We start from the raw sequence: 23,766 nt of genomic DNA, 5'->3' as shown, positions 1-23,766 counted from the left end.
ATCGTGAAGAACTTTCTGAGAATGCTTCTCTGTAGTTTTTAGGTGAAGATATTCCATATCCCAGCACAGGCCTCGAAGTGCTCCAAATAACCACTTGCAGATTTTACCAAAAGAGTGTTTCAAAACTGCTCTTTCTACAGGTAAGTTCAAGTCTGTGAGTTGAATGCACTCAACACAAAGAAGTTTCTGAGAATGCTTCTGTTCAGTTTTTATGTGAAGATATTTCCTTTTCCAGCATAGGCCTCAAACGGCTCCAAATATCCACTTGCAGATTCTACAAAAAGAGTGTTTCCAAACTTCTCTATCAATTGGTAGGTTCAACTCTGTGAGTTGAATGAACTCATCACAAAGAAGTTTCTGAGAATCCTTCTCTCTAGTTTTTATGTGAAGATATTTCCTTTTCCAACATAGGCCTCCAGGTGCTCCGAATAAACACTTGCAGATTCTACAAACGTAATGTTTCCAAACTGTTCTATCAAAAGAAACGTTCAAGTCTGTGAGTTGAATGCACTCATCACACAGAAGTTTCTGAGAATGCTTCTGTCTAGTTTTTAGGTGAAGATATTTCCTTTTCCAGCATAGGCCTCAAAACGCTCCAAATATCCTCTTGCAGATTCTACAAAAAGAGTGTTTCAAAACTGTTCTATCAAAAGGAAGGTTCAACTCTGTGAGTTGAATGAATGCATCGTGAAGAACTTTCTGAGAATGCTTCTCTGTAGTTTTTAGGTGAAGATATTCCATATCCCAGCACAGGCCTCGAAGTGCTCCAAATAACCACTTGCAGATTTTACCAAAAGAGTGTTTCAAAACTACTCTTTCTACAGGTAAGTTCAAGTCGGTGAGTTGAATGCACTCGACACAAAGAAGTTTCTGAGAATGCTTCTGTTCAGTTTTTATGTGAAGATATTTCCTTTTCCAGCATAGGCCTCAAACGGCTCCAAATATCCACTTGCAGATTCTACAAAAAGAGTGTTTCCAAACTTCTCTATCAATTGGTAGGTTCAACTCTGTGAGTTGAATGAACTCATCACAAAGAAGTTTCTGAGAATCCTTCTCTCTAGTTTATATGTGAAGATATTTCCTTTTCCAACATTGGCCTCAAGGTGCTCCGAATAAACACTTGCAGATTCTACAAACGTAATGTTTCCAAACTGTTCTATCAAAAGAAACGTTCAAGTCTGTGAGATGAATGCACTCATCACACAGAAGTTTCTGAGGATGCTTCTGTCTAGTTTTTAGGTGAAGATATTTCCTTTTCCAGCATAGGCCTCAAAACGCTCCAAATATCCTCTTGCAGATTCTACAAAAAGAGTGTTTCAAAACTGTTCTATCAAAAGGAAGGTTCAACTCTGTGAGTTGAATGAATGCATCGTGAAGAACTTTCTGAGAATGCTTCTCTGTAGTTTTTAGGTGAAGATATTCCATATCCAGGCACAGGCCTCGAAGTGCTCCAAATAACCACTTGCAGATTTTACCAAAAGAGTGTTTCAAAACTGCTCTTTCTACAGGTAAGTTCAACTCTGTGAGTTGAATGCACTCAACAGAAAGAAGTTTCTGAGAATGCTTCTGTTCAGTTTTTATGTGAAGATATTTCCTTTTCCAACATCGGCCTCAAACGGCTCCAAATATCCACTTGCAGATTCTACAAAAAGAGTGTTTCCAAACTTCTCTATCAATTGGTAGGTTCAACTCTGTGAGTTGAATGAACTCATCGCAAAGAAGTTTCTGAGAATCCTTCTCTCTAGTTTTTATGTGAAGATATTTCCTTTTCCAACATAGGCCTCAAGGTGCTCCGAATAAACACTTGCAGATTCTACAAACGTAATGTTTCCAAACTGTTATTTAAAAAGAAACGTTCAAGTCTGTGAGTTGAATGCACTCATCACACAGAAGTTTCTGAGAATGCTTCTGTCTAGTTTTTAGGTGAAGATAATTCCTTTTCCAGCATAGGCCTCAAAACGCTCCAAATATCCTCTTGCAGATTCTACAAAAAGAGTGTTTCAAAACTGTTCTTTCAAAAGGAAGGTTCAACTCTGTGAGTTGAATGAATGCATCGTGAAGAACTTTCTGAGAATGCTTCTCTGTAGTTTTTAGGTGAATAAATTCCATATCCCAGCACAGGCCTCGAATTGCTCCAAATAACCACTTGCAGATTTTACCAAAAGAGTGTTTGAAAACTGCTCTTTCTACAGGTAAGTTCAAGTCTGTGAGTTGAATGCACTCAACACAAGGAAGTTTCTGAGAATGCTTCTGTTCAGTTTTTATGTGAAGATATTTCCTTTTCCAGCATAGGCCTCAAACGGCTCCAAATATCCACTTGCAGATTCTACAAAAAGAGTGTTTCCAAACTTCTCTATCAATTGGTAAGTTCAACTCTGTGAGTTGAATGAACTCATCACAAAGAAGTTTCTGAGTATCCTTCTCTCTAGTTTTTATGTGAAGATATTTCCTTTTCCAACACAGGCCTCAAAACGCTCCAAATATCCTCTTGCAGATTCTACAAAAAGAGTGTTTCAAAACTGTTCTATCAAAAGGAAGGTTCAACTCTGTGAGTTGAATGAATGCATCGTGAAGAACTTTCTGAGAATGCTTCTATGTAGTTTTTAGGTGAAGATATTCCATATCCCAGCACAGGCCTCGAAGTGCTCCAAATAACCACTTGCAGATTTTACCAAAAGAGTGTTTCAAAACTGCTCTTTCTACAACTAAGTTCAAGTCTGTGAGTTGAATGCACTCAACACAAAGAAGTTTCTGAGAATGCTTCTGTTCAGTTTTTATGTGAAGATATTTCCTTTTCCAGCATAGGCCTCAAACGGCTCCAAATATCCACTTGCAGATTCTACAAAAAGAGTGTTTCCAAACTTCTCTATCAATTGGTAGGTTCCACTCTGTGAGTTGAATGAACTCATCACAAAGAAGTTTCTGAGAATCCTTCTCTCTAGTTTTTATGTGAAGATATTTCCTTTTCCAACATAGGCCTCAAGGTGCTCCGAATAAACACTTGCAGATTCTACAAACGTAATGTTTCCAAACTGTTCTATCAAAAGAAACGTTCAAGTCTGTGAGATGAATGCACTCATCACACAGAAGTTTCTGAGGATGCTTCTGTCTAGTTTTTAGGTGAAGATATTTCCTTTTCCAGCATAGGCCTCAAAACGCTCCAAATATCCTCTTGCAGATTCTACAAAAAGAGTGTTTCAAAACTGTTCTATCAAAAGGAAGGTTCAACTCTGTGAGTTGAATGAATGCATCGTGAAGAAATTTCTGAGAAAGCTTCTCTGTAGTTTTTAGGTGAAGATATTCCATATCCCAGCACAGGCCTCGAAGTGCTCCAAATAACCACTTGCAGATTTTACCAAAAGAGTGTTTCAAAACTGCTCTTTCTACAGGTAAGTTCAAGTCTGTGAGTTGAATGCAGTCAACACAAAGAAGTTTCTGAGAATGCTTCTGTTCAGTTTTTATGTGAAGATATTTCCTTTTCCAGCATAGGCCTCAAACGGCTCCAAATATCCACTTGCAGATTCTACAAAAAGAGTGTTTCCAAACTTCTCTACCAATTGGTAGGTTCCACTCTGTGAGTTGAATGAACTCATCACAAAGAAGTTTCTGAGAATCCTTCTCTCTAGTTTTTATGTGGAGATATTTCCTTTTCCAACATAGGCCTCAAGGTGCTCCGAATAAACACTTGCAGATTCTACAAACGTAATGTTACCAAACTGTTCTATCAAAAGAAACGTTCAAGTCTGTGAGTTGAATGCACTCATCACACAGAAGTTTCTGAGGATGTTTCTGTCTAGTTTTTAGGTGAAGATATTTCCTTTTCCAGCATAGGCCTCAAAACGCTCCAAATATCCTCTTGCAGATTCTACAAAAAGAGTGTTTCAAAACTGTTCTATCAAAAGGAAGGTTCAACTCTGTGAGTTGAATGAATGCATCGTGAAGAACTTTCTGAGAATGCTTCTCTGTAGTTTTTAGGTGAAGATATTCCATATTCCAGCACAGGCCTCGAAGTGCTCCAAATAACCACTTGCAGATTTTACCAAAAGAGTGTTTCAAAACTGCTCTTTCTACGGGTAAGTTCAAGTCTGTGAGTTGAATGCACTCAACACAAAGAAGTTTCTGAGAATGCTTCTGTTCAGTTTTTATGTGAAGATATTTCCTTTTCCAGCATAGGCCTCAAACGGCTCCAAATATCCACTTGCAGATTCTACAAGAAGAGTGTTTCCAAACTTCTCTATCATCAATTGGTAGGTTCAACTCTGTGAGTTGAATGAACTCATCACAAAGAAGTTTCTGAGAATCCTTCTCTGTAGTTTTTATGTGAAGATATTTCCTTTTCCAACATAGGCCTCAAGGTGCTCCTAATAAACACTTGCAGATTCTACAAACCTAATGTTTCCAAACTGTTCTATCAAAAGAAACGTTCAAGTCTGTGAGTTGAATGCACTCATCACACAGAAGTTTCTGAGGATGCTTCTGTCTAGTTTTTAGGTGAAGATATTTCCTTTTCCAGCATAGGCCTCAAAACGCTCCAAATATCCTCTTGCAGATTCTACAAAAAGAGTGTTTCAAAACTGTTCTATCAAAAGGAAGGTTCAACTCTGTGAGTTGAACGAATGCATCATGAAGTACTTTCTGAGAATGCTTCTCTGTAGTTTTTAGGTGAAGATATTCCATATCAAAGCACAGGCCTCGAAGTGCTCCAAATAACCACTTGCAGATTTTACCAAAAGAGTGTTTCAAAACTGCTCTTTCTACAGGTAAGTTGAAGTCGTTGAGTTGAATGCACTCGACACAAAGAAGTTTCTGAGAATGCTTCTGTTCAGTTTTTATGTGAAGATATTTCCTTTTCCAGCATAGGCCTCAAACGGCTCCAAATATCCACTTGCAGATTCTACAAGAAGAGTGTTTCCAAACTTCTCTATCAATTGGTAGGTTCAACTCTGTGAGTTGAATGAACTCATCACAAAGAAGTTTCTGAGAATCCTTCTCTCTAGTTTTTATGTGAAGATATTTCCTTTTCCAACATAGGCCTCAAGGTGCTCCGAATAAACACTTGCAGATTCTACAAACGTAATGTTTCCAAACTGTTCTATCAAAAGAAACGTTCAAGTCTGTGAGTTGAATGCACTCATCACACAGAAGTTTCTGAGAATGCTTCTGTCTAGTTTTTAGGTGAAGATATTTCCTTTTCCAGCATAGGCCTCAAAACGCTCCAAATATCCTCTTGCAGATTCTACAAAAAGAGTGTTTCAAAACTGTTCTATCAAAAGGAAGGTTCAACTCTGTGAGTTGAATGAATGCATCGTGAAGAACTTTCTGAGAATGCTTCTCTGTAGTTTTTAGGTGAAGATATTCCATATCCCAGCACAGGCCTCGAAGTGCTCCAAATAACCACTTGCAGATTTTACCAAAAGAGTGTTTCAAAACTGCTCTTTCTACAGGTAAGTTCAAGTCTGTGAGTTGAATGCACTCAACACAAAGAAGTTTCTGAGAATGCTTCTGTTCAGTTTTTATGTGAAGATATTTCCTTTTCCAGCATAGGCCTCAAACGGCTCCAAATATCCACTTGCAGATTCTACAAAAAGAGTGTTTCCAAACTTCTCTATCATCAATTGGTAGGTTCAACTCTGTGAGTTGAATGAACTCATCACAAAGAAGTTTCTGAGAATCCTTCTCTCTAGTTTTTATGTGGAGATATTTCCTTTTCCAACATAGGCCTCAAGGTGCTCCGAATAAACACTTGCAGATTCTACAAACGAAATGTTACCAAACTGTTCTATCAAAAGAAACGTTCAAGTCTGTGAGTTGAATGCACTCACCACACAGAAGTTTCTGAGGATGCTTCTGTCTAGTTTTTAGGTGAAGATATTTCCTTTTCCAGCATAGGCCTCAAAACGCTCCAAATATCCTCTTGCAGATTCTACAAAAAGAGTGTTTCAAAACTGTTCTATCAAAAGGAAGGTTCAACTCTGTGAGTTGAATGAATGCATCGTGAAGAACTTTCTGAGAATGCTTCTCTGTAGTTTTTAGGTGAAGATATTCCATATCCCAGCACAGGCCTCGAAGTGCTCCAAATAACCACTTGCAGATTTTACCAAAAGAGTGTTTCAAAACTGCTCTTTCTACAGGTAAGTTCAAATCTGTGAGTTGAATGCACTCAACACAAAGAAGTTTCTGAGAATGCTTCTGTTCAGTTTTTATGTGAAGATATTTCCTTTTCCAGCATAGGCCTCAAACGGCTCCAAATATCCACTTGCAGATTCTACAAAAAGAGTGTTTCCAAACTTCTCTATCATCAATTGGTAGGTTCAACTCTGTGAGTTGAATGAACTCATCACAAAGAAGTTTCTGAGAATCCTTCTCTCTAGTTTTTATGTGAAGATATTTCCTTTTCCAACATAGGCCTCAAGGTGCTCCGAATAAACACTTGCAGATTCTACAAACGTAATGTTTCCAAACTGTTCTATCAAAAGAAACGTTCAAGTCTGTGAGTTGAATGCACTCATCACACAGAAGTTTCTGAGGATGCTTCTGTCTAGTTTTTAGGTGAAGATATTTCCTTTTCCAGCATAGGCCTCAAAACGCTCCAAATATCCTCTTGCAGATTCTACAAAAAGAGTGTTTCAAAACTGTTCTATCAAAAGGAAGGTTCAACTCTGTGAGTTGAATGAATGCATCGTGAAGAACTTTCTGAGAATGCTTCTCTGTAGTTTTTAGGTGAAGATATTCCATATCCCAGCACAGGCCTCGAAGTGCTCCAAATAACCACTTGCAGATTTTACCAAAAGTGTGTTTCAAAACTGCTCTTTCTACAACTAAGTTCAAGTCTGTGAGTTGAATGCACTCAACACAAAGAAGTTTCTGAGAATGCTTCTGTTCAGTTTTTATGTGAAGATATTTCCTTTTCCAGCATAGGCCTCAAACGGCTCCAAGTATCCACTTGCAGATTCTACAAAAAGAGTGTTTCCAAACTTCTCTATCAATTGGTAGGTTCAACTCTGTGAGTTGAATGAACTCATCACAAAGAAGTTTCTGAGAATCCTTCTCTCTAGTTTTTATGTGAAGATATTTCCTTTTCCAACATAGGCCTCAAGGTGCTCCGAATAAACACTTGCAGATTCCACAAACGTAATGTTTCCAAACTGTTCTATCAAAAGAAACGTTCAAGTCTGTGAGATGAATGCACTCATCACACAGAAGTTTCTGAGGATGCTTCTGTCTAGTTTTTAGGTGAAGATATTTCCTTTTCCAGCATAGGCCTCAAAACGCTCCAAATATCCTCTTGCAGATTCTACAAAAAGAGTGTTTCAAAACTGTTCTATCAAAAGGAAGGTTCAACTCTGTGAGTTGAATGAATGCATCGTGAAGAACTTTCTGCGAAAGCTTCTCTGTAGTTTTTAGGTGAAGATATTCCATATCCCAGCACACAGGCCTCGAAGTGCTCCAAATAACCACTTGCAGATTTTACCAAAAGAGTGTTTCAAAACTGCTCTTCCTACAGGTAAGTTCAAGTCTGTGAGTTGAATGCAGTCAACACAAAGAAGTTTCTGAGAATGCTTCTGTTCAGTTTTTATGTGAAGATATTTCCTTTTCCAGCATAGGCCTCAAACGGCTCCAAATATCCACTTGCAGATTCTACAAAAAGAGTGTTTCCAAACTTCTCTACCAATTGGTAGGTTCCACTCTGTGAGTTGAATGAACTCATCACAAAGAAGTTTCTGAGAATCCTTCTCTCTAGTTTTTATGTGGAGATATTTCCTTTTCCAACATAGGCCTCAAGGTGCTCCGAATAAACACTTGCAGATTCTACAAACGTAATGTTACCAAACTGTTCTATCAAAAGAAACGTTCAAGTCTGTGAGTTGAATGCACTCATCACACAGAAGTTTCTGAGGATGTTTCTGTCTAGTTTTTAGGTGAAGATATTTCCTTTTCCAGCATAGGCCTCAAAACGCTCCAAATATCCTCTTGCAGATTCTACAAAAAGAGTGTTTCAAAACTGTTCTATCAAAAGGAAGGTTCAACTCTGTGAGTTGAATGAATGCATAGTGAAGAACTTTCTGAGAAAGCTTCTCTGTAGTTTTTAGGTGAAGATATTCCATATCCCAGCACAGGCCTCGAAGTGCTCCAAATAACCACTTGCAGATTTTACCAAAAGAGTGTTTCAAAACTGCTCTTTCTACAGGTAAGTTCAAGTCTGTGAGTTGAATGCACTCAACACAAAGAAGTTTCTGAGAATGCTTCTGTTCAGTTTTTATGTGAAGATATTTCCTTTTCCAGCATAGGCCTCAAACGGCTCCAAATATCCACTTGCAGATTCTACAAAAAGAGTGTTTCCAAACTTCTCTATCAATTGGTAGGTTCCACTCTGTGAGTTGAATGAACTCATCACAAAGAAGTTTCTGAGAATCCTTCTCTCTAGTTTTTATGTGGAGATATTTCCTTTTCCAACATAGGCCTCAAGGTGCTCCGAATAAACACTTGCAGATTCTACAAACGTAATGTTTCCAAACTGTTCTATCAAAAGAAACGTTCAAGTCTGTGAGTTGAATGCACTCATCACACAGAAGTTTCTGAGAATGCTTCTGTCTAGTTTTTAGGTGAAGATATTTCCTTTTCCAGCATAGGCCTCAAAACGCTCCAAATATCCTCTTGCAGATTCTACAAAAAGAGTGTTTCAAAACTGTTCTATCAAAAGGAAGGTTCAACTCTGTGAGTTGAATGAATGCATCATGAAGTACTTTCTGAGAATGCTTCTCTGTAGTTTTTAGGTGAAGATATTCCATATCAAAGCACAGGCCTCGAAGTGCTCCAAATAACCACTTGCAGATTTTACCAAAAGAGTGTTTCAAAACTGCTCTTTCTACAGGTAAGTTCAAGTCTGTGAGTTGAATGCACTCAACACAAAGAAGTTTCTGAGAATGCTTCTGTTCAGTTTTTATGTGAAGATATTTCCTTTTCCAGCATAGGCCTCAAACGGCTCCAAATATCCACTTGCAGATTCTACAAAAAGAGTGTTTCCAAACTTCTCTATCATCAATCGGTAGGTTGAACTCTGTGAGTTGAATGAACTCATCACAAAGAAGTTTCTGAGAATCCTTCTCTCTGGTTTTTATGTGAAGATATTTCCTTTTCCAACATAGGCCTCAAGGTGCTCCGAATAAACACTTGCAGATTCTACAAACGTAATGTTTCCAAACTGTTCTATCAAAAGAAACGTTCAAGTCTGTGAGTTGAATGCACTCATCACACAGAAGTTTCTGAGGATGCTTCTGTCTAGTTTTAAGGTGAAGATATTTCCTTTTCCAGCATAGGCCTCAAAACGCTCCAAATATCCTCTTGCAGATTCTACAAAAAGAGTGTTTCAAAACTGTTCTATCAAAAGGAAGGTTCAACTCTGTGAGTTGAATGAATGCATAGTGAAGAACTTTCTGAGAAAGCTTCTCTGTAGTTTTTAGGTGAAGATATTCCATATCCCAGCACAGGCCTCGAAGTGCTCCAAATAACCACTTGCAGATTTTACCAAAACAGTGTTTCAAAACTGCTCTTTCTACAGGTAAGTTCAAGTCTGTGAGTTGAATGCACTCAACACAAAGAAGTTTCTGAGAATGCTTCTGTTCAGTTTTTATGTGAAGATATTTCCTTTTCCAGCATAGGCCTCAAACGGCTCCAAATATCCACTTGCAGATTCTACAAAAAGAGTGTTTCCAAACTTCTCTATCAATTGGTAGGTTCCACTCTGTGAGTTGAATGAACTCATCACAAAGAAGTTTCTGAGAATCCTTCTCTCTAGTTTTTATGTGGAGATATTTCCTTTTCCAACATAGGCCTCAAGGTGCTCCGAATAAACACTTGCAGATTCTACAAACGAAATGTTACCAAACTGTTCTATCAAAAGAAACGTTCAAGTCTGTGAGTTGAATGCACTCATCACACAGAAGTTTCTGAGGATGCTTCTGTCTAGTTTTTAGGTGAAGATATTTCCTTTTCCAGCATAGGCCTCAAAACGCTCCAAATATCCTCTTGCAGATTCTACAAAAAGAGTGTTTCAAAACTGTTCTATCAAAAGGAAGGTTCAACTCTGTGAGTTGAATGAATGCATCGTGAAGAACTTTCTGAGAAAGCTTCTCTGTAGTTTTTAGGTGAAGATATTCCATATCCCAGCACAGGCCTCGAAGTGCTCCAAATAACCACTTGCAGATTTTACCAAAAGAGTGTTTCAAAACTGCTCTTTCTACAGGTAAGTTCAAGTCTGTGAGTTGAATGCACTCAACACAAAGAAGTTTCTGAGAATGCTTCTGTTCAGTTTTTATGTGAAGATATTTCCTTTTCCAGCATAGGCCTCAAACGGCTCCAAATATCCACTTGCAGATTCTACAAAAAGAGTGTTTCCAAACTTCTCTATCAATTGGTAGGTTCAACTCTGTGAGTTGAATGAACTCATCACAAAGAAGTTTCTGAGAATCCTTCTCTCTAGTTTTTATGTGAAGATATTTCCTTTTCCAACATAGGCCTCAAGGTGCTCCGAATAAACACTTGCAGATTCTACAAACGTAATGTTTCCAAACTGTTCTATCAAAAGAAACGTTCAAGTCTGTGAGTTGAATGCACTCATCACACAGAAGTTTCTGAGAATGCTTCTGTCTAGTTTTTAGGTGAAGATATTTCCTTTTCCAGCATAGGCCTCAAAACGCTCCAAATATCCTCTTGCAGATTCTACAAAAAGAGTGTTTCAAAACTGTTCTATCAAAAGAAAGGTTCAACTCTGTGAGTTGAATGAATGCATCATGAAGTACTTTCTGAGAATGCTTCTCTGTAGTTTTTAGGTGAAGATATTCCATATCAAAGCACAGGCCTCGAAGTGCTCCAAATAACCACTTGCAGATTTTACCAAAAGAGTGTTTCAAAACTGCTCTTTCTACAAGTAAGTTCAAGTCTGTGAGTTGAATGCACTCAACACAAAGAAGTTTCTGAGAATGCTTCTGTTCAGTTTTTATGTGAAGATATTTCCTTTTCCAGCATAGGCCTCAAACGGCTCCAAATATCCACTTGCAGATTCTACAAAAAGAGTGTTTCCAAACTTCTCTACCAATTGGTAGGTTCCACTCTGGGAGTTGAATGAACTCATCACAAAGAAGTTTCTGAGAATCCTTCTCTCTAGTTTTTATGTGGAGATATTTCCTTTTCCAACATAGGCCTCAAGGTGCTCCGAATAAACACTTGCAGATTCTACAAACGTAATGTTACCAAACTGTTCTATCAAAAGAAACGTTCAAGTCTGTGAGTTGAATGCACTCATCACACAGAAGTTTCTGAGGATGTTTCTGTCTAGTTTTTAGGTGAAGATATTTCCTTTTCCAGCATAGGCCTCAAAACGCTCCAAATATCCTCTTGCAGATTCTACAAAAAGAGTGTTTCAAAACTGTTCTATCAAAAGGAAGGTTCAACTCTGTGAGTTGAATGAATGCATCGTGAAGAACTTTCTGAGAATGCTTCTCTGTAGTTTTTAGGTGAAGATATTCCATATCCCAGCACAGGCCTCGAAGTGCTCCAAATAACCACTTGCAGATTTTACCAAAAGAGTGTTTCAAAACTGCTCTTTCTACAGGTAAGTTCAAGTCTGTGAGTTGAATGCACTCAACACAAAGAAGTTTCTGAGAATGCTTCTGTTCAGTTTTTATGTGAAGATATTTCCTTTTCCAGCATAGGCCTCAAACGGCTCCAAATATCCACTTGCAGATTCTACAAAAAGAGTGTTTCCAAACTTCTCTATCAATTGGTAGGTTCAACTCTGTGAGTTGAATGAACTCATCACAAAGAAGTTTCTGAGAATCCTTCTCTCTAGTTTTTATGTGAAGATATTTCCTTTTCCAACATAGGCCTCCAGGTGCTCCGAATAAACACTTGCAGATTCTACAAACGTAATGTTTCCAAACTGTTCTATCAAAAGAAACGTTCAAGTCTGTGAGTTGAATGCACTCATCACACAGAAGTTTCTGAGAATGCTTCTGTCTAGTTTTTAGGTGAAGATATTTCCTTTTCCAGCATAGGCCTCAAAACGCTCCAAATATCCTCTTGCAGATTCTACAAAAAGAGTGTTTCAAAACTGTTCTATCAAAAGGAAGGTTCAACTCTGTGAGTTGAATGAATGCATCGTGAAGAACTTTCTGAGAATGCTTCTCTGTAGTTTTTAGGTGAAGATATTCCATATCCCAGCACAGGCCTCGAAGAGCTCCAAATAACCAGTTGCAGATTTTACCAAAAGAGTGTTTCAAAACTGCTCTTTCTACAGGTAAGTTCAAGTCGTTGAGTTGAATGCACTCGACACAAAGAAGTTTCTGAGAATGCTTCTGTTCAGTTTTTATGTGAAGATATTTCCTTTTCCAGCATAGGCCTCAAACGGCTCCAAATATCCACTTGCAGATTCTACAAGAAGAGTGTTTCCAAACTTCTCTATCAATTGGTAGGTTCCACTCTGTGAGTTGAATGAACTCATCACAAAGAAGTTTCTGAGAATCCTTCTCTCTAGTTTTTATGTGAAGATATTTCCTTTTCCAACATAGGCCTCAAGGTGCTCCGAATAAACACTTGCAGATTCTACAAACGTAATGTTTCCAAACTGTTCTATCAAAAGAAACGTTCAAGTCTGTGAGATGAATGCACTCATCACACAGAAGTTTCTGAGGATGCTTCTGTCTAGTTTTTAGGTGAAGATATTTCCTTTTCCAGCATAGGCCTCAAAACGCTCCAAATATCCTCTTGCAGATTCTACAAAAAGAGTGTTTCAAAACTGTTCTATCAAAGGGAAGGTTCAACTCTGTGAGTTGAATGAATGCATCGTGAAGAACTTTCTGAGAATGCTTCTCTGTAGTTTTTAGGTGAAGATATTCCATATCCCAGCACAGGCCTCGAAGTGCTCCAAATAACCACTTGCAGATTTTACCAAAAGAGTGTTTCAAAACTACTCTTTCTACAGGTAAGTTCAAGTCGGTGAGTTGAATGCACTCGACACAAAGAAGTTTCTGAGAATGCTTCTGTTCAGTTTTTATGTGAAGATATTTCCTTTTCCAGCATAGGCCTCAAACGGCTCCAAATATCCACTTGCAGATTCTACAAAAAGAGTGTTTCCAAACTTCTCTATCAATTGGTAGGTTCAACTCTGTGAGTTGAATGAACTCATCACAAAGAAGTTTCTGAGAATCCTTCTCTCTAGTTTTTATGTGAAGATATTTCCTTTTCCAACATAGGCCTCAAGGTGCTCCGAATAAACACTTGCAGATTCTACAAACGTAATGTTTCCAAACTGTTCTATCAAAAGAAACGTTCAAGTCTGTGAGATGAATGCACTCATCACACAGAAGTTTCTGAGGATGCTTCTGTCTAGTTTTTAGGTGAAGATATTTCCTTTTCCAGCATAGGCCTCAAAACGCTCCAAATATCCTCTTGCAGATTCTACAAAAAGAGTGTTTCAAAACTGTTCTTTCAAAAGGAAGGTTCAACTCTGTGAGTTGAATGAATGCATCGTGAAGAACTTTCTGAGAATGCTTCTCTGTAGTTTTTAGGTGAAGATATTCCATATCCCAGCACAGGCCTCGAAGTGCTCCAAATAACCACTTGCAGATTTTACCAAAAGAGTGTTTCAAAACTGCTCTTTCTACAGGTAAGTTCAAGTCTGTGAGTTGAATGCACTCGACACAAAGAAGTTTCTGAGAATGCTTCTGTTCAGTTTTTATGAGAAGATATTTCCTTTTCCAGCATAGGCCTCAAACGGCTCCAAATATCCACTTGCAGATTCTACAAAAAGAGTGTTTCCAAACTTCTCTATCAATTAGTAGGTTGAACTCTGTGAGTTGAATGAACTCATCACAAAGAAGTTTCTGAGAATCCTTCTCTCTAGTTTTTATGTGAAGATATTTCCTTTTCCAACATTGGCCTCAAGGTGCTCCGAATAAACACTTGCAGATTCTACAAACGTAATGTTTCCAAACTGTTCTATCAAAAGAAACGTTCAAGTCTGTGAGATGAATGCACTCATCACACAGAAGTTTCTGAGGATGCTTCTGTCTAGTTTTTAGGTGAAGATATTTCCTTTTCCAGCATAGGCCTCAAAACGCTCCAAATATCCTCTTGCAGATTCTACAAAAAGAGTGTTTCAAAACTGTTCTATCAAAAGGAAGGTTCAACTCTGTGAGTTGAATGAATGCATCGTGAAGAACTTTCTGAGAATGCTTCTCTGTAGTTTTTAGGTGAAGATATTCCATATCCAGGCACAGGCCTCGAAGTGCTCCAAATAACCACTTGCAGATTTTACCAAAAGAGTGTTTCAAAACTGCTCTTTCTACAGGTAAGTTCAACTCTGTGAGTTGAATGCACTCAACAGAAAGAAGTTTCTGAGAATGCTTCTGTTCAGTTTTTATGTGAAGATATTTCCTTTTCCAACATCGGCCTCAAACGGCTCCAAATATCCACTTGCAGATTCTACAAAAAGAGTGTTTCCAAACTTCTCTATCAATTGGTAGGTTCAACTCTGTGAGTTGAATGAACTCATCGCAAAGAAGTTTCTGAGAATCCTTCTCTCTAGTTTTTATGTGAAGATATTTCCTTTTCCAACATAGGCCTCAAGGTGCTCCGAATAAACACTTGCAGATTCTACAAACGTAATGTTTCCAAACTGTTATTTAAAAAGAAACGTTCAAGTCTGTGAGTTGAATGCACTCATCACACAGAAGTTTCTGAGAATGCTTCTGTCTAGTTTTTAGGTGAAGATAATTCCTTTTCCAGCATAGGCCTCAAAACGCTCCAAATATCCTCTTGCAGATTCTACAAAAAGAGTGTTTCAAAACTGTTCTTTCAAAAGGAAGGTTCAACTCTGTGAGTTGAATGAATGCATCGTGAAGAACTTTCTGAGAATGCTTCTCTGTAGTTTTTAGGTGAATAAATTCCATATCCCAGCACAGGCCTCGAATTGCTCCAAATAACCACTTGCAGATTTTACCAAAAGAGTGTTTGAAAACTGCTCTTTCTACAGGTAAGTTCAAGTCTGTGAGTTGAATGCACTCAACACAAGGAAGTTTCTGAGAATGCTTCTGTTCAGTTTTTATGTGAAGATATTTCCTTTTCCAGCATAGGCCTCAAACGGCTCCAAATATCCACTTGCAGATTCTACAAAAAGAGTGTTTCCAAACTTCTCTATCAATTGGTAAGTTCAACTCTGTGAGTTGAATGAACTCATCACAAAGAAGTTTCTGAGTATCCTTCTCTCTAGTTTTTATGTGAAGATATTTCCTTTTCCAACATAGGCCTCAAAACGCTCCAAATATCCTCTTGCAGATTCTACAAAAAGAGTGTTTCAAAACTGTTCTATCAAAAGGAAGGTTCAACTCTGTGAGTTGAATGAATGCATCGTGAAGAACTTTCTGAGAATGCCTCTCTGTAGTTTTTAGGTGAAGATATTCCATATCCCAGCACAGGCCTCGAAGTGCTCCAAATAACCACTTGCAGATTTTACCAAAAGTGTGTTTCAAAACTGCTCTTTCTACAACTAAGTTCAAGTCTGTGAGTTGAATGCACTCAACACAAAGAAGTTTCTGAGAATGCTTCTGTTCAGTTTTTATGTGAAGATATTTCCTTTTCCAGCATAGGCCTCAAACGGCTCCAAATATCCACTTGCAGATTCTACAAAAAGAGTGTTTCCAAACTTCTCTATCAATTGGTAGGTTCCACTCTGTGAGTTGAATGAACTCATCACAAAGAAGTTTCTGAGAATCCTTCTCTCTAGTTTTTATGTGAAGATATTTCCTTTTCCAACATAGGCCTCAAGGTGCTCCGAATAAACACTTGCAGATTCTACAAACGTAATGTTTCCAAACTGTTCTATCAAAAGAAACGTTCAAGTCTGTGAGATGAATGCACTCATCACACAGAAGTTTCTGAGGATGCTTCTGTCTAGTTTTTAGGTGAAGATATTTCCTTTTCCAGCATAGGCCTCAAAACGCTCCAAATATCCTCTTGCAGATTCTACAAAAAGAGTGTTTCAAAACTGTTCTATCAAAAGGAAGGTTCAACTCTGTGAGTTGAATGAATGCATCGTGAAGAACTTTCTGAGAAAGCTTCTCTGTAGTTTTTAGGTGAAGATATTCCATATCCCAGCACAGGCCTCGAAGTGCTCCAAATAACCACTTGCAGATTTTACCAAAAGAGTGTTTCAAAACTGCTCTTTCTACAGGTAAGTTCAAGTCTGTGAGTTGAATGCAGTCAACACAAAGAAGTTTCTGAGAATGCTTCTGTTCAGTTTTTATGTGAAGATATTTCCTTTTCCAGCATAGGCCTCAAACGGCTCCAAATATCCACTTGCAGATTCTACAAAAAGAGTGTTTCCAAACTTCTCTACCAATTGGTAGGTTCCACTCTGTGAGTTGAATGAACTCATCACAAAGAAGTTTCTGAGAATCCTTCTCTCTAGTTTTTATGTGGAGATATTTCCTTTTCCAACATAGGCCTCAAGGTGCTCCGAATAAACACTTGCAGATTCTACAAACGTAATGTTACCAAACTGTTCTATCAAAAGAAACGTTCAAGTCTGTGAGATGAATGCACTCATCACACAGAAGTTTCTGAGGATGCTTCTGTCTAGTTTTTAGGTGAAGATATTTCCTTTTCCAGCATAGGCCTCAAAACGCTCCAAATATCCTCTTGCAGATTCTACAAAAAGAGTGTTTCAAAACTGTTCTATCAAAAGGAAGGTTCAACTCTGTGAGTTGAATGAATGCATCGTGAAGAACTTTCTGAGAAAGCTTCTCTGTAGTTTTTAGGTGAAGATATTCCATATCCCAGCACAGGCCTCGAAGTGCTCCAAATAACCACTTGCAGATTTTACCAAAAGAGTGTTTCAAAACTGCTCTTCCTACAGGTAAGTTCAAGTCTGTGAGTTGAATGCAGTCAACACAAAGAAGTTTCTGAGAATGCTTCTGTTCAGTTTTTATGTGAAGATATTTCCTTTTCCAGCATAGGCCTCAAACGGCTCCAAATATCCACTTGCAGATTCTACAAAAAGAGTGTTTCCAAACTTCTCTACCAATTGGTAGGTTCCACTCTGTGAGTTGAATGAACTCATCACAAAGAAGTTTCTGAGAATCCTTCTCTCTAGTTTTTATGTGGAGATATTTCCTTTTCCAACATAGGCCTCAAGGTGCTCCGAATAAACACTTGCAGATTCTACAAACGTAATGTTACCAAACTGTTCTATCAAAAGAAACGTTCAAGTCTGTGAGTTGAATGCACTCATCACACAGAAGTTTCTGAGGATGTTTCTGTCTAGTTTTTAGGTGAAGATATTTCCTTTTCCAGCATAGGCCTCAAAACGCTCCAAATATCCTCTTGCAGATTCTACAAAAAGAGTGTTTCAAAACTGTTCTATCAAAAGGAAGGTTCAACTCTGTGAGTTGAATGAATGCATCGTGAAGAACTTTCTGAGAATGCTTCTCTGTAGTTTTTAGGTGAAGATATTCCATATCCCAGCACAGGCCTCGAAGTGCTCCAAATAACCACTTGCAGATTTTACCAAAAGAGTGTTTCAAAACTGCTCTTTCTACGGGTAAGTTCAAGTCTGTGAGTTGAATGCACTCAACACAAAGAAGTTTCTGAGAATGCTTCTGTTCAGTTTTTATGTGAAGATATTTCCTTTTCCAGCATAGGCCTCAAACGGCTCCAAATATCCACTTGCAGATTCTACAAAAAGAGTGTTTCCAAACTTCTCTATCATCAATTGGTAGGTTCAACTCTGTGAGTTGAATGAACTCATCACAAAGAAGTTTCTGAGAATCCTTCTCTGTAGTTTTTATGTGAAGATATTTCCTTTTCCAACATAGGCCTCAAGGTGCTCCTAATAAACACTTGCAGATTCTACAAACCTAATGTTTCCAAACTGTTCTATCAAAAGAAACGTTCAAGTCTGTGAGTTGAATGCACTCATCACACAGAAGTTTCTGAGGATGCTTCTGTCTAGTTTTTAGGTGAAGATATTTCCTTTTCCAGCATAGGCCTCAAAACGCTCCAAATATACTCTTGCAGATTCTACAAAAAGAGTGTTTCAAAACTGTTCTATCAAAAGGAAGGTTCAACTCTGTGAGTTGAACGAATGCATCATGAAGTACTTTCTGAGAATGCTTCTCTGTAGTTTTTAGGTGAAGATATTCCATATCAAAGCACAGGCCTCGAAGTGCTCCAAATAACCACTTGCAGATTTTACCAAAAGAGTGTTTCAAAACTGCTCTTTCTACAACTAAGTTCAAGTCTGTGAGCTGAATGCACTCAACACAAAGAAGTTTCTGAGAATGCTTCTGTTCAGTTTTTATGTGAAGATATTTCCTTTTCCAGCATAGGCCTCAAACGGCTCCAAATATCCACTTGCAGATTCTACAAAAAGAGTGTTTCCAAACTTCTCTATCAATTGGTAGGTTCCACTCTGTGAGTTGAATGAACTCATCACAAAGAAGTTTCTGAGAATCCTTCTCTCTAGTTTTTATGTGGAGATATTTCCTTTTCCAACATAGGCCTCAAGGTGCTCCGAATAAACACTTGCAGATTCTACAAACGTAATGTTACCAAACTGTTCTATCAAAAGAAACGTTCAAGTCTGTGAGTTGAATGCACTCATCACACAGAAGTTTCTGAGGATGCTTCTGTCTAGTTTTTAGGTGAAGATATTTCCTTTTCCAGCATAGGCCTCAAAACGCTCCAAATATCCTCTTGCAGATTCTACAAAAAGAGTGTTTCAAAACTGTTCTATCAAAAGGAAGGTTCAACTCTGTGAGTTGAATGAATGCATCGTGAAGAACTTTCTGAGAATGCTTCTCTGTAGTTTTTAGGTGAAGATATTCCATATCCCAGCACAGGCCTCGAAGTGCTCCAAATAACCACTTGCAGATTTTACCAAAAGAGTGTTTCAAAACTGCTCTTTCTACAGGTAAGTTCAAGTCTGTGAGTTGAATGCACTCAACACGAAGAAGTTTCTGAGAATGCTTCTGTTCAGTTTTTATGTGAAGATATTTCCTTTTCCAGCATAGGCCTCAAACGGCTCCAAATATCCACTTGCAGATTCTACAAAAAGAGTGTTTCCAAACTTCTCTATCATCAATTGGTAGGTTCAACTCTGTGAGTTGAATGAACTCATCAGAAAGAAGTTTCTGAGAATCCTTCTCTCTAGTTTTTATGTGAAGATATTTCCTTTTCCAACATAGGCCTCAAGGTGCTCCGAATAAACACTTGCAGATTCTACAAACGTAATGTTTCCAAACTGTTCTATCAAAAGAAACGTTCAAGTCTGTGAGTTGAATGCACTCATCACACAGAAGTTTCTGAGGATGCTTCTGTCTAGTTTTTAGGTGAAGATATTTCCTTTTCCAGCATAGGCCTCAAAACGCTCCAAATATCCTCTTGCAGATTCTACAAAAAGAGTGTTTCAAAACTGTTCTATCAAAAGGAAGGTTCAACTCTGTGAGTTGAATGAATGCATCGTGAAGAACTTTCTGAGAATGCTTCTCTGTAGTTTTTAGGTGAAGATATTCCATATCCCAGCACAGGCCTCGAAGTGCTCCAAATAACCACTTGCAGATTTTACCAAAAGAGTGTTTCAAAACTGCTCTTTCTACAGGTAAGTTCAAGTCTGTGAGTTGAATGCACTCAACACAAAGAAGTTTCTGAGAATGCTTCTGTTCAGTTTTTATGTGAAGATATTTCCTTTTCCAGCATAGACCTCAAACGGCTCCAAATATCCACTTGCAGATTCTACAAAAAGAGTGTTTCCAAACTTCTCTATCAATTGGTAGGTTCAACTCTGTGAGTTGAATAACTCATCACAAAGAAGTTTCTGAGAATCCTTCTCTCTAGTTTTTATGTGAAGATATTTCCTTTTCCAACATAGGCCTCCAGGTGCTCCGAATAAACACTTGCAGATTCTACAAACGTAATGTTTCCAAACTGTTCTATCAAAAGAAACGTTCAAGTCTGTGAGTTGAATGCACTCATCACACAGAAGTTTCTGAGAATGCTTCTGTCTAGTTTTTAGGTGAAGATATTTCCTTTTCCAGCATAGGCCTCAAAACGCTCCAAATATCCTCTTGCAGATTCTACAAAAAGAGTGTTTCAAAACTGTTCTATCAAAAGGAAGGTTCAACTCTGTGAGTTGAATGAATGCATCGTGAAGAACTTTCTGAGAATGCTTCTCTGTAGTTTTTAGGTGAAGATATTCCATATCCCAGCACAGGCCTCGAAGAGCTCCAAATAACCAGTTGCAGATTTTACCAAAAGAGTGTTTCAAAACTGCTCTTTCTACAGGTAAGTTCAAGTCGTTGAGTTGAATGCACTCGACACAAAGAAGTTTCTGAGAATGCTTCTGTTCAGTTTTTATGTGAAGATATTTCCTTTTCCAGCATAGGCCTCAAACGGCTCCAAATATCCACTTGCAGATTCTACAAGAAGAGTGTTTCCAAACTTCTCTATCAATTGGTAGGTTCAACTCTGTGAGTTGAATGAACTCATCACAAAGAAGTTTCTGAGAATCCTTCTCTCTAGTTTTTATGTGAAGATATTTCCTTTTCCAACATAGGCCTCAAGGTGCTCCGAATAAACACTTGCAGATTCTACAAACGTAATGTTTCCAAACTGTTCTATCAAAAGAAACGTTCAAGTCTGTGAGTTGAATGCACTCATCACACAGAAGTTTCTGAGGATGCTTCTGTCTAGTTTTAAGGTGAAGATATTTCCTTTTCCAGCATAGGCCTCAAAACGCTCCAAATATCCTCTTGCAGATTCTACAAAAAGAGTGTTTCAAAACTGTTCTATCAAAAGGAAGGTTCAACTCTGTGAGTTGAATGAATGCATAGTGAAGAACTTTCTGAGAAAGCTTCTCTGTAGTTTTTAGGTGAAGATATTCCATATCCCAGTACAGGCCTCGAAGTGCTCCAAATAACCACTTGCAGATTTTACCAAAAGAGTGTTTCAAAACTGCTCTTCCTACAGGTAAGTTCAAGTCTGTGAGTTGAATGCACTCAACACAAAGAAGTTTCTGAGAATGCTTCTGTTCAGTTTTTATGTGAAGATATTTCCTTTTCCAGCATAGGCCTCAAACGGCTCCAAATATCCACTTGCAGATTCTACAAAAAGAGTGTTTCCAAACTTCTCTATCAATTGGTAGGTTCCACTCTGTGAGTTGAATGAACTCATCACAAAGAAGTTTCTGAGAATCCTTCTCTCTAGTTTTTATGTGGAGATATTTCCTTTTCCAACATAGGCCTCAAGGTGCTCCGAATAAACACTTGCAGATTCTACAAACGAAATGTTACCAAACTGTTCTATCAAAAGAAACGTTCAAGTCTGTGAGTTGAATGCACTCACCACACAGAAGTTTCTGAGGATGCTTCTGTCTAGTTTTTAGGTGAAGATATTTCCTTTTCCAGCATAGGCCTCAAAACGCTCCAAATATCCTCTTGCAGATTCTACAAAAAGAGTGTTTCAAAACTGTTCTATCAAAAGGAAGGTTCAACTCTGTGAGTTGAATGAATGCATCGTGAAGAACTTTCTGAGAATGCTTCTCTGTAGTTTTTAGGTGAAGATATTCCATATCCCAGCACAGGCCTCGAAGTGCTCCAAATAACCACTTGCAGATTTTACCAAAGGTGTGTTTCAAAACTGCTCTTTCTACAGATAAGTTCAAATCTGTGAGTTGAATGCACTCAACACAAAGAAGTTTCTGAGAATGCTTCTGTTCAGTTTTTATGTGAAGATATTTCCTTTTCCAGCATAGGCCTCAAACGGCTCCAAATATCCACTTGCAGATTCTACAAAAAGAGTGTTTCCAGACTTCTCTATCATCAATTGGTAGGTTCAACTCTGTGAGTTGAATGAACTCATCACAAAGAAGTTTCTGAGAATCCTTCTCTCTAGTTTTTATGTGAAGATATTTCCTTTTCCAACATAGGCCTCAAGGTGCTCCGAATAAACACTTGCAGATTCTACAAACGTAATGTTTCCAAACTGTTCTATCAAAAGAAACGTTCAAGTCTGTGAGTTGAATGCACTCATCACACAGAAGTTTCTGAGGATGCTTCTGTCTAGTTTTTAGGTGAAGATATTTCCTTTTCCAGCATAGGCCTCAAAACGCTCCAAATATCCTCTTGCAGATTCTACAAAAAGAGTGTTTCAAAACTGTTCTATCAAAAGGAAGGTTCAACTCTGTGAGTTGAATGAATGCATCGTGAAGAACTTTCTGAGAATGCTTCTCTGTAGTTTTTAGGTGAAGATATTCCATATCCCAGCATAGGCCTCGAAGTGCTCCAAATAACCACTTGCAGATTTTACCAAAAGTGTGTTTCAAAACTGCTCTTTCTACAACTAAGTTCAAGTCTGTGAGTTGAATGCACTCAACACAAAGAAGTTTCTGAGAATGCTTCTGTTCAGTTTTTATGTGAAGATATTTCCTTTTCCAGCATAGGCCTCAAACGGCTCCAAATATCCACTTGCAGATTCTACAAAAAGAGTGTTTCCAAACTTCTCTATCAATTGGTAGGTTCCACTCTGTGAGTTGAATGAACTCATCACAAAGAAGTTTCTGAGAATCCTTCTCTCTAGTTTTTATGTGAAGATATTTCCTTTTCCAACATAGGCCTCAAGGTGCTCCGAATAAACACTTGCAGATTCTACAAACGTAATGTTTCCAAACTGTTCTATCAAAAGAAACGTTCAAGTCTGTGAGATGAATGCACTCATCACACAGAAGTTTCTGAGGATGCTTCTGTCTAGTTTTTAGGTGAAGATATTTCCTTTTCCAGCATAGGCCTCAAAACTCTCCAAATATCCTCTTGCAGATTCTACAAAAAGAGTGTTTCAAAACTGTTCTATCAAAAGGAAGGTTCAACTCTGTGAGTTGAATGAATGCATCGTGAAGAACTTTCTGAGAAAGCTTCTCTGTAGTTTTTAGGTGAAGATATTCCATATCCCAGCACAGGCCTCGAAGTGCTCCAAATAACCACTTGCAGATTTTACCAAAAGAGTGTTTCAAAACTGCTCTTCCTACAGGTAAGTTCAAGTCTGTGAGTTGAATGCAGTCAACACAAAGAAGTTTCTGAGAATGCTTCTGTTCAGTTTTTATGTGAAGATATTTCCTTTTCCAGCATAGGCCTCAAACGGCTCCAAATATCCACTTGCAGATTCTACAAAAAGAGTGTTTCCAAACTTCTCTACCAATTGGTAGGTTCCACTCTGTGAGTTGAATGAACTCATCACAAAGAAGTTTCTGAGAATCCTTCTCTCTAGTTTTTATGTGGAGATATTTCCTTTTCCAACATAGGCCTCAAGGTGCTCCGAATAAACACTTGCAGATTCTACAAACGTAATGTTACCAAACTGTTCTATCAAAAGAAACGTTCAAGTCTGTGAGTTGAATGCACTCATCACACAGAAGTTTCTGAGGATGTTTCTGTCTAGTTTTTAGGTGAAGATATTTCCTTTTCCAGCATAGGCCTCAAAACGCTCCAAATATCCTCTTGCAGATTCTACAAAAAGAGTGTTTCAAAACTGTTCTATCAAAAGGAAGGTTCAACTCTGTGAGTTGAATGAATGCATCGTGAAGAACTTTCTGAGAATGCTTCTCTGTAGTTTTTAGGTGAAGATATTCCATATCCCAGCACAGGCCTCGAAGTGCTCCAAATAACCACTTGCAGATTTTACCAAAAGAGTGTTTCAAAACTGCTCTTTCTACGGGTAAGT

The sequence above is a fragment of the Pongo abelii genome, chromosome 14, assembly GCF_028885655.2.
Source record: "Pongo abelii isolate AG06213 chromosome 14, NHGRI_mPonAbe1-v2.0_pri, whole genome shotgun sequence".
Classification (NCBI taxonomy): domain Eukaryota; kingdom Metazoa; phylum Chordata; class Mammalia; order Primates; family Hominidae; genus Pongo; species Pongo abelii.
This window is presented reverse-complemented; position numbering follows the sequence as displayed.